The following is an 11,845-nucleotide window of genomic DNA, read 5'->3' as shown; positions in this document are numbered from 1 at the left end:
TCAGCAAAATGGCACTTACTCAGTTCATTTCACAGGAAGAAAAGAAACCAAACAAAACCACCAAAACAGAAAATAACAACAAAAAAAAACCCCACCCCATCCACAAACCCACAACCAAAAATCCCCAGTATTTAATGCAGCATTACTTGCTGACCCCCAAATATATAAACCAGCGTTTTATAGGACAGTTTTCAAAGTCACTGAGTAGTTGATGAACTTGGAATAATGTCTTCTTTTTATCTGACTCACAATTTCGGTCTTTTTTATTGCCAACATGTCTGGCAATTTTATGTTTTATGAAATTAATGTGAATCCTAATTTGAATTCTAAGAAATTATTTAATTGTGGTTTGTAGAAACTACTTCTTCACTGCTATTAAAACTTTAAATCTTTTACACTACACTACGTTCTATGAAGTTTGCTAATCTCATTCCGTGTCCTCTGTAAGGCATAAAACCACTGAAACTCCTTGAGAAAAGCCTCCTATTGTGAAAAAATATTAAAGTGATATTTAAAAGACTTTCTAGTAATGGTTAATTATATAGCAGTAACTATGAAAAGGTCAGCAGAGCACACAAGTCCAAACACAAGATTTAAGACAGTTTTTAAATGATGAGTTGCTGTCTTTCCCATACAGCTTAGAAATACTTCACTGAAATATTGAAGTTTGGCTTTTTAAGCAATGCTGAGTACCACTGGATGTACTATATACAAACCAGAGGAAGCTGATTCTCAAAACTAGCAACTTGATGTCAGATTTATGAATGAACTGTTAAAGAAAAGAAAAAGCAGATGATGAATGGCAGTAACTGACTAGCAAACCTCATGAAGAGGAACATTCACAGCAAACCACCAAAAGCTCATTTCTCTCCTATTCCCACCCTCAGCATGTACCATCAAATATTACAGACACCAGAGAATTTGCTGGAGAGATAATGGGCAATAAGGGTTTAGGGTTTATTACACTGCACATCTCTACGAGATTTATTTTACACTTTCGGAAAACATGAGCAGAGGAGGTACCAAGTGAATTTCAGCTCCCGTTATTACGGGAATGCTTATCTTGGATTTGCTCAGAGAGGTATTCAAAGACTTTGCTGAAGCCAGTAAAATGCCTAATTGCCACCTCAGAGGCCAGACTTTCCTCACTGAGCTGCATGAAGGTATTCAGATGATGCATGAGAGCTCAGCTAAACAGAAAGGGGAATGCGTTTAAACTAGGTTAAAATCTCCAGCTCCCAGGCAGCAGGGAAGGGGCAAGGGATAAGGCAGCAGCAAGCCCAGCAGGTCTGCATGTGCTGCCTGTGAGGCACAGTCCTTGCTGCCCTGTTGCCTCTGATCCAGAGGGACAGCAGAAGCCAGTGCCTGCGCCCTGCTCCTCCCAGTCAGTCCCAGTGCACTTCTGCAGTTTGGAGTGGACTTTCACAGCCAGCCACCCGAGTTTGCTGAAAGGGTGCTGCCATATACACAAAACTTGAGCTCAAACAGCGAGCTCAGTAGAAGCTCCTGTGTCAATTTCTCTATGTCAGCTGGAGCACATGGGCTCAGATTTTCTCTCTTTTGTCTTTCTCAGCCCAGGCTCCTGGAGCTAGCCTCCCAGGCTGTGCTCATTTCTTCCATCCAATCTTCAGGCTTTCAGTGGATAGAGGAAGCAAGATTGAGGCACAGAGCTCGTTACTGTAAGAATGGAACTGGGAAGACTTCCCCAAACTATGTTTTAGCTTGTATTAAGCACATGCAGCTATTATGTCCTATGACCATTCTTCCTGGCTTTTGGGATGCTCCCTCTCAACATCCTTGCCTTCTATAGCAATACTTCAATTCCTTTTGCCTTGCTGCAAAAGCAACTCCATTATTTTGAGAAGTATGTTCTGTTTTGCCACACCAGTCAAAGATTAAAGTAAGGAACAAGAAACATTGCTGTTGTAGCTCATCACAGCACAAATTCTTCCCCAAAGTTGTAACATTACAACTGCCTCATTTCTATAGCAAGCGCTGTTTAACATTGATGTATGTACTATTCTGTTCAAAACCACCCAAACTGTAGTGCTGCATATAATTTTGCACAGCATCCTCTCAGTGCCCAAAAAAGAGAATTAAAAATAAGTCATTAGTGTAAGCTTTTTGTTCCATTGCTTTATTCCAGCTTCAGAACAGGAGATTAAAGTTCCAGTGAGCAATACTACCAGTCACATAATCTGCCAAAACCCTGCGCCCCTACTCTTGCAGTATACAGCCTGTGTGCCCTGGAGCAAATCTTAAAACCGTTTAGGGAATGGGCACGCAAAGACTGTGCCTATCTAATCCAGAAGGTGTTATGTTCTCAGAAAGGAGGGGAAGGCGACAGATTTCCAGACCCTCCAGAGAGAAGCAGCAGCACCCTGCGCAGGCTGAAACACTTCAGGCAGGAGGTGCTTTGTAAAATTCTCATGTGAGCCCTGTTCCTGAACAGCACTTGGCTGCCTTAAAGTAACTTGCATGCACTTTTAATTTTGGCTATGCATTCATGGCATTTGTTTTCTTTATAGATGCCTCTGTGTTTTGCACAGTTAAGGAAAATACTTGCATGCTACGCTTTCATCTTCTGGGAATACTCTAGCTAAACAGTTAATGGGATATTGTGGTTACCAGTACATTACTAGTCAAGTCAGGAAATATGATCTAACTGCACAGTTTGCTTTCCAGACACTAAAGTACAGTATACCAGCATCTAGAAAACAACTTAAAGCATTTGTGTACAACATTGTTATATAGCTATCTCTTGTTGAATAGGGAGAGAGGGAGGGAGAGTGGAGGGGAATAAAAGTCACTATTTTCCCCAAATATCTCAGAACCATTTGAAACACGTTCATAAAAGTAATTTCTCTTCTGTACAGATGTAAACCTCTCTAATGTTGTAGCTTCTCAAAGCATCTCACAGACCTATAAACAGTTTTCTAAGCTCTCCATCCCAATCACTTACAAAGCGCACAGGCGTGATGCTAAGCACCTTCATTTTTAAAGAATGACCTTGACATTATCCTGTCTCACAGTACAGTCACATCAGTGTTCTGTAAAACCACAATGCTTTGTACATTTACCAAGTGCTTTACAAACTAATTAACTACTTATGGATCAAACTAGAAGAGATTTAAGTGCAGGCTTTGTTTCGCATACAGCACATACACATAAACACCACATGCACACATAGTTCCACTGACCTCGATATATTATTAGTCCAGGCAGTCATGTGTGCACACATTTGGGTCCCAAATACATAAAATTGTGCTTTTTCATGGACATGCAATCTCCTCTGAAAACACAGCACTTTTCACAACAGCTCACCACCACAGTTAAGAATGGGAAGTGAGCACTGCTGCTCCAGCAAAAACTACCAACAAACCCGAGAAGTCGGGGTGGCAGTGAACAGCCAAAGTGTGACAGCAGAAACTCCACATGTATTGGGAGCGAGCACCCCACTCATTTTGTTCAAACGAATCGTGTTTGCTGTGTTCATCTTTACCTGTCTCCCTGCAAGGCTGAACAAGCCAACCCTGCCATAGGACACGACCAAGTTCCCATTTTCTTTCAAGAGCTTTGACAATTCAAGCAGGCTGTAAACAATTTATGCCACAGATAGTTATTGCCCACAAGCAATCAGTTCCTCCTGTTGCTTTTGAGTCAACACCATTTCTCCTGAAGTCTTCTAAGCATTTATTACAATTCAGCCTCTCAGCTGAATAAATATGAGTTGATTACGTTAATGATGAGAAAGCGCTGTGCTCCTTGGGAAGCCGTTCCCTAAAGTGTTCATGCAGGGTTATGAGGTGAGTTTTGGCTGAGCATAGAGAGCTGGAGAATGCAGGAGGCCCACAGGGAGCAGGCCAGCCCAGGCACAAAGAGGCCAGTGCTGTCACTTGAGGCAATCAGGGAGCAGCAACCCAGATCCTGGTGGCAGAGGATGGCTGAGCCATACCCTCAGCGCTGGTGCAGTGGTGTGGAGGGGACTCTCTTCACCAACACCCAGCTTGCAAAGCTGACAGAGGTAATGCTGGCTGTCAGGACCCCAGAGTGTCTTAGTCTGGCAGGCCACACTCATCAGATCCATGGAACCAGGAGAGCCTTCAGTCAGCCCATCTCAGACACTGGTTGCTACTATACACATTTCCTTTCCTCTGACAGCTAACAGTATCACCCTCATTCCGTGACAATAGCCAGTGCTGACAAGCTGTTACGATACCGGTTTCTATGCCTGCAATACTTGCCAGTAAACAATATTCCACCAGAGGAAAAGAGGTAAAATATCTGTACAAAAAAATCAGGAAAAATACTGTTTATTTTATGGACCCAGGTCGGGAGTCCCAGATATGAGAGATTAATACATTAGTCTAAAATATGGAATGTCTCAGACTTCCCCCCTTGTAACTCCAAACGAGCCACTTGTGTCTATGCCACAAGTCTCACCTCTGTGAAGGACACTCATACTTCCTCATCTCACAGTGGTTTATCCTGTCCCAAGACACAACCCATGTTCTCCTGTCCTATCTTCTACTGCCAACCAGGCCTTGATGCCTGAATTCTCCCCTGCCACCATGTTCCTGGGCAAATCATTCAACCTTTCAGTCTTTGTTTACCTCCCAACAATACTGTGTACTGATTTGATAAAGTAGCAGCAGCCATATCACTGCCTGGGTGAGATTTCCCCACAAAATGGGGCAGGGAAATCACTTATCATGCAAAGCCAGGAAGGGGTAGGTCACACTAGATAATGCCATTAAAACTGACTTAGAGATGAAATTATGAAGTTCATGAACACGTGGTCTTTGCTTTACAAATTTATTGTCCAATACTACAGCATCTTGGAACAAGAGCAATGCTGTCACTTTACTCCTGCTTGTATTAATGTTACATAAAAATGGTTCTGCTACTGACAAAATGAAGTAAAAATGAACTGCTCGGTGTGAACCACATTTTAAATGTAAAGCCAGAAATAGTTATGAAATAAATACAAGTTTATTTTCACAAGTTTATTTCAGTGGAAATAAGTCCACATGGAATGCATGTGGACATGCATTCCACAGAAACATTTAACAGTGAGGAACCTGCAGAGATACAAAGCGAAAAGCCATGCAAATATGCATTCTTTTTTTAGAGGAAAATAGTGTCTACTGATGAACAGGAGTTACAAATAACTAAGTGATTTTCACTACAAAGTTAATTAAGAATGGTGGAATCCTTCCTTGAAATAAGCTTTTTCTAAGAGCACTATGAACATCCATATTCCAAAGAGGTGGAAAACAGGGACTTAACTGCCAAGCAACGAGTATACTAACTTGGCTTAACTTCCTAATGAGTGAAAGGTAGAAAATAAAGAGCAAATCCAGCAACATGATAAAGCATAAACAGAGATATGCTTTCAGCTCAGTTACCTGACAGTGAATACATTACTCCTGTCCACCTTACTGACACCAACCAGGCGGCAAAACTTGTCACCTTAACAAATATGTTTTGATTCCTTAACATTATGAAACTATTATTTGTTTCTTTGCTGTGAAGTAGTGTCACAGAATTGACGTTCCTCTGGATTAACGACACCAGCTAAGAAAGCAATAGGTCAGTTTAAACAATAGCAGATGAAAAAAACCAAACCAAACCAAAACAAAATATTGGAAAGTTCATGTTCCTCTGCGATCCGAACGTCCTGTTCTGGCTGCCTGGTGTTAATCACCGGCGTGCATCACTTCCTGGTCATTCCCCTACTGCTGTGATGTGGGCAGCATTTCTGCAACTGGCTGAAGGCAGAGGTGGAACAAAACGGGAGCAGATGGGATTGGGGGATTATTTCCTCTTACATATATGCGTACATGTGACCATATGGTACCTGATGCCGTCTGGTCTCTGGGACCCAAACTCACAGGTATTAACACAGCCCACTCAAACTTCTGAACAAACGTCTTTATCCAGAAGTTTTATAGCAGTGATACAGTGCCAAAACACCCACACATACCAAATACAAGGCAGTAACCCCACAAAATGCAAAGCACAATCTTACAAGTGAAAAGTCACGTGAAACACCCCCATTTCGTGGTACAGCAATCATGTGCAAGCCTCCAATATTCAGCATCAGTGCTGCCCTTGAAATCAAGTGAAAACCCGCATGATTCCTGAATGGTATAGCTTAGCCTTATAAATACTCATCACGATATGAAGCTGCCCTTGTAACATAACACTTTTTTTTGCAAGCCTGTGGTAAACAAAGCCTTAAAATCTTTATTATTTCACTGCAGTAAACTGAGAAATGTGCCATTAAAAGCAAGAAATACACAACTGAAGGTCTGCCAGGAAGCTGCCTGGTTAACACATATTCATATGAATTAGAAAAGGGAAAGCCTTAGGAGCCAGTGGCAACTGCATCATATTCCTATTGGAGAGTGTCATCCAACCTTTCTCCAGTTGGATAAATATATATGTCAATGGTTAAAAAAAAAATTAAATTTAAACAAAGTTAAACTGTGTTTCTTCTCCCTGTGCAGATAAAACAGCTGCGGGCATAGATTGCAAAACTCTGTTTTGCCTGTTCCTATACAGGACAAACGATCGCCTTCCTAGAACACTGATGTCCCTCACTGGGACCCAAGGAGAGGATTCCTGAGCGTCTGCCAACACCCCGTCCTTTGGATAACTGCAATCCTCCTTACTATTTCCAATGGTGCCTATAAAGCAGTAGCTGACTGCTATCACAGAGAACCTCTTCCCCCTTCTAAAAGCATCTTTTCCCCTTGTTGTTCCCTTCTATTATGTTTTTTCCCCCCCATCTTTATCAAGTTTTCTACTCAAGAAACATGCACTATCTCAAAACCTACCTGTAATTAAATGTGGAAAGAAAAAGTAACTAGAAGCATCACTCTCAACAAGCTGCACAAGCCCTTCAGTTCCAGACAGCCTTTATCAGATGTAAATGACAGCTACCACACCCGAAATAAAACAAGCATCTCGGTTGCAAAACAAGATAACATTTCTCCACCATGTCCATGTAGCAACTCTGTGTGATGCTTTCCTGGGTAAAGCCTGGGAAAGAAGTCGAACGCTGCAGCGCCCTCCATGAGTCGCCCACAATCTAGCTGCAAAGGTGAGATTTTGGGATACAGCACACCTTATCATTACACTGCCTGATGGGTCATCATTAGGTCAGTCTCCTTGGCTTACCCAGGGCAGGAAGCATAACAGCTTTCTGCAGCCAGAGGGAATCTGCCTCTGCTGATTTCATCAGCCACGAAATAACTGATGTTTCATGTGATGCAGTATGAGGCTGGATATGCATGACGTGCTTAGCAGTAAGGATAAAAATATGTAATTACATGTAAGCACAAGTTCCAAGGAGAAAAAAAAGTTCCTCTTTGGATGCTTTAACAGCTTAATCTCATTTCCTAGAAAACATGATACTGTGAATACTAAGCAAGGGCCTATCTGGCTTTTTTTTTTTTTCATTACATATCCACTGAGCCAGTCAATGCAATTTACTTTTTTTTTTTAAATTGTTAAAAAACAGAACAAAAAAAGAAGAAAGGAGGAGGGAAGATAAATAATATTTAATATGTTGGGAAGATATTAATATATTCTACAGTGTTTGGGGAGTAGTACTTCAATTCTTAATACAATAAACATGAAAAGGGGACACTGGACTAGCCTATTTCTCTTCAGTTCTGAAATTCCCACACCTCTGCCGTTGCTGGTTAGTGAACATCCTTCCCCCACCCCTGCAGTGGCATTCCTCTCCAATGTGGTCATCCAGCAATATACTAACAAGTGACTGTTCAGTCAACTGTGAGTGCAATGAGTGCCAAAACCAAAAACCTATGGCCCCTCACAACTTCTTCTACAAAGGACCTACACTGTAGAACAAATTTGGAAGAGTAGAAACCTTCTGGAAATAACATAGAGTGATATGAAAAAAACACACTTCTAGGAGGACTTAACATAGAGGCACCAGGCACTTTCAGAAATGGAGAACCGCGCTTACCAGCGCGGCCCGTTTAAATTACACCGATAGCTTTTTAGTCCAACAGTTATAAATGGAGTCTTCATTATCCATGCAAACATAATACTGCCGTGTCTGGGTTCCTGCCAAAACCGAAGCAATAAAACTAATGAACTGTCAAGGCAAAACATTCCAAGGAAAGTTTAAAGCCCCTGCACTTGACACCGAAGAAATTCTTTTTACACCTATTCCTCACACTTGCTGCATACTGAAATGCCGAACTCGTGTAGTGCAGTGGAGCTCCCTTTTTTATTCCCTCCCAAACAAGCTCACCCCTTCCAAATCACGTTCTTCAGATTCATAGCAGCAGAGGATATTCATATTGCTTAGGTGCAGCCAGGTAACTAAATATCTGAATTAAGAGGTAAATTGTAATCAACAGAAAGATACAGCAGTCTCCACAAAGAAGTTCAGAAGAGCAGCTTAACCTCGATTGTCCCAGAATCTGTCTGCAGAAGCCCCTATATATATACACAGATAAGAGAGGGAGCCTCACCAGATCAAAGTTGAGTGTCTTTATCTACTTCTCCTGCTCTAATCTTCTATTACAAGCACATTTCTTTCCTGATGTTTTTAATATCACAATCATACGAGTATTTTCAGAAAGATGAACAAGATTTCCAAAATATCTCAGAAGTCAAAGGCACAATAAACAAGTAACTGGTAATAAAAAGTGGTGGTTTTCAAGATTTGATTTCACTGTATTGGCTATAAAACCACCACTACGACCATCGTTTCATGACACTTCCCTGCAATATTCCATAGTAGGATAATTCAGAAGATGCTATTTCCCAAAAGAAAAAAAAAATAAATTCCCTTTTCACTTTGTTGAGCCTCAAAAAGAATACAAATTAACTTATTCTCTAATTTTCCAGTAGTTACCAGCTATCAAGCAGGTTTTCAAAGGTATTCAGAGCCTTATAAATGCAGCCATGAAACAAGCTGGATTTTTACAAGGTCTAGCCAAGTTAGGTCCAGAATGTCCTTTACTTCAAAAGTCTCAAACTTCTACCCCTATATTCAAAAATGATTAAAGCAGCAAGAAACACGTGGAATTGCTATCAAAGTCCTCTCCACACGGGTTGCCGCACCTAGTTAATATCTCTGCTTAGCTAGTAGCCCTTTGTTTCCTACAGGAAACACTTCTACAGAAAAGGAAATTATCCTCTTTGTTTGTTCCACTAGCGTATACAGTAAATTTAATAAATCTATTTCTTGAAAATAATATGTCAATAAAAAAGAAAAGTAGGATTTAACCAGCACTCAGAGAGATAAGGTGACAAGAAAACACTTTAAGGTCTTCCCATGGGGTGAATATTGACAAATTAATGGAAGATGGGGCATTATACAACGTCTATTATTCATTCCTATCTATGTCTTTCTGAGAACACAGTTGCATTCTCTTCCTGACAGTTTTCTCCCTTCAAGATATTCCAGATTTAAAACAAAATGGGAGATGTGTAGTACATTTTAACTCAGGTTTAAAAACAGCATCTTTGTATACAACTTTGAAAGATAAAATTTTCCATCACAGAAACGAATAGAGGGTGGCCACTAATTTCAGTGGGACTATATAGAGCCAAACACTAGAATAAACCTTCCATGGCACTCATGGAATAAGACAGGTTAAAACAAAAGCCACTGTCTCCCACTCACCTGTCCTGTTAGGACTACATTAACGTATAACAGGAGCACAAAGACCGGATTAGAAATCATCATACCTGACATACCCACAGAGGCAGGTACACTTGTAGTCACACTGAAGGGACATACCTCAGGGCTCATTCCTATGGTGTTAATTACCTCAGGTGTGTTTACACTTCATACTGGGAGGATGAAGAAAGTTTGTCATTATTTCAGCTTGGAACTGGCTACAATTTCTACTGAACTGCATCAAGCACCACTTGCAGCTTGTATCTGTTCTCTAAAATGCCAGACAGACAAGAAATACTGAGAAAGAAGAAAAATGCCTCTCTCTCACAGCAGGAATGGCATCTAAAGATCAAATCACCCTAGGCAGCTTGAAGAGAAGGAGTATAGAGGCCATTACAAACCTACCCTTGGGAAGTCATTCTCCAAATGAAAGGCAGGCAAACAAGCAACAGCTTCTCCATTGGACTGCGGTCCTGTCAGGGCAGAGGCCAGGCAGAAACAGCCAAGAATCCCTCACAAAAACTGCTGCATGCTCTTTTTTTCTGCAAGGGTTAGAAGGATTTGGGGGATTTTGATACCTGTCAATTCTAACCCAAATCCTCTGGGAAGTGAGATGAAGTAGTGGAACATCATTTGCTAAGATGTCATATTTGAGACATAGGTAAAATGGCTGAGAAAGAAAAAGACATCTGCCACTAGGGTGTAAAATAAAAGCAAAGAAAGAAAAAGTCTTAGAAGCTTATTAATACAGTGATAATTTTTTCTGCGACTGGGTCATATATATACAAGAAAACTTTTGCAAGCTGCTTATTATACTTTCACAGGAACGGACACCCACCTGAAGCACTCAGAAGAGACAATCAATAGGTATATAAATGGCCTATGGTTATGTATGTGACACCCTTGCAGATCAAATTCATCGACAGAAAAGAAGCATCTTCATTCAGATGCCTCTCACACCCTGTATGCGGAACACTAGACACCATCTCCTCTCCATTTCTTCCCTATCACCCTGATCACCCCAAGCATCCTGGCACCATGAACATTCGCAACAGCATGGCTCACTTAGCTTAGCAGAAGCATCCAGCCAGGTAGGTCACCCAGACTTGATGATCTGATCTACAGCCACAGCTGCCCCATTCACCAGGGGACTGAGACATTAGGGTGGTGAGGCACTGGAACAGGCTGCCCAAGAAGTGGTGAATGCTCCATCCCTGGCAGTGTTCAAGGCCAGGCTGGACAGAGCCTTGGGCAATGTGGTCTAGTGAAATGTGGTCTAGTCCCTGCCCACGGCAGGAGGTTGGAACTAGATGATCTTAAGGTCCTTTCCAATCCAAACCATTCTATGATTCCAGTTGTTACATTTGCCAGCCATCTCAGACAACAGCAAAGCTCAAGGCCCATTTTTTGGTGTTGATGAAACATAAGCCAAAATTGTTGCATACAAGAAAATGGTCTGGATTCCAGACATTTTAAGTTTTTGCAAGAGTAGGTTGGGACTTCTTAGTAGCTAGTCGTTAAACTGTCCTCTTTTTTATATCCCAAGCTAAACATATCACCACAAACACTTCACATTTCATTATTATTTCTACTTAAAGAGCACCTGCAAACCCTTTTAGAACTGAGAGTTCACTGTCCTGCCTGAACACAGACATCGACCCCTCCAAGGCTTTCAGCAGTTAAGACCGGACATTATAGTGCAACAAACAGCAGGAGAACGGAGGGAAGGAAGAGAGAAATAAATACACATGTTTACAGAGCGTAACTGCATGGAGAGCCTAGAAAAATAATTAAGAGTTCTTGGGGGAAGGGAGAAAGACTAAGAGCTCCATGAAATAAGGCATTCAGTGGCTATATTATATTTACAATGGATTATTACCCTTCCCAGGATATTGTGCTTAAGCAAGCGTTCTGTGAATACAAAATAGGATCCCATGGTTAATATAATAAAGTAGATTCGCAGCTGGACTTTCAGAAACTGCCAAGATAATATTAAATCAGTGATGCAAGTCACCAGCTCAGAGGCTGCCTTTTCAGAGGCCTGTTAACCAGCACTGTAACAAGAAACTCCTGCGTGAGGAGAGGAAAACTCCCTGAACTGATTTCACTGCTCCTGTGAGACAGTCCCCTCACAACTGTTGCTGGCTAGTTCAACTGGCTTTTGGTGATGGATTA

At 41.4% G+C, this 11,845-nt stretch overlaps 1 protein-coding gene across 7 annotated transcripts in view; it reads right to left on the bottom strand.

Moving 5' to 3' along the window:
- Positions 1-11,845, bottom strand: part of CARMIL1 (capping protein regulator and myosin 1 linker 1) — a 189,241-nt gene that overhangs the window by 149,967 nt on the left and 27,429 nt on the right. The gene's annotated exons all lie outside the window — the stretch shown is intronic.

Source organism: Strigops habroptila, chromosome 1 (assembly GCF_004027225.2).
Source record: "Strigops habroptila isolate Jane chromosome 1, bStrHab1.2.pri, whole genome shotgun sequence".
Taxonomy (NCBI): Eukaryota; Metazoa; Chordata; class Aves; order Psittaciformes; family Psittacidae; genus Strigops; species Strigops habroptila.
Note: the sequence above shows the minus strand (reverse complement) of the source record. Positions and strands in the feature narration are given on the sequence as shown.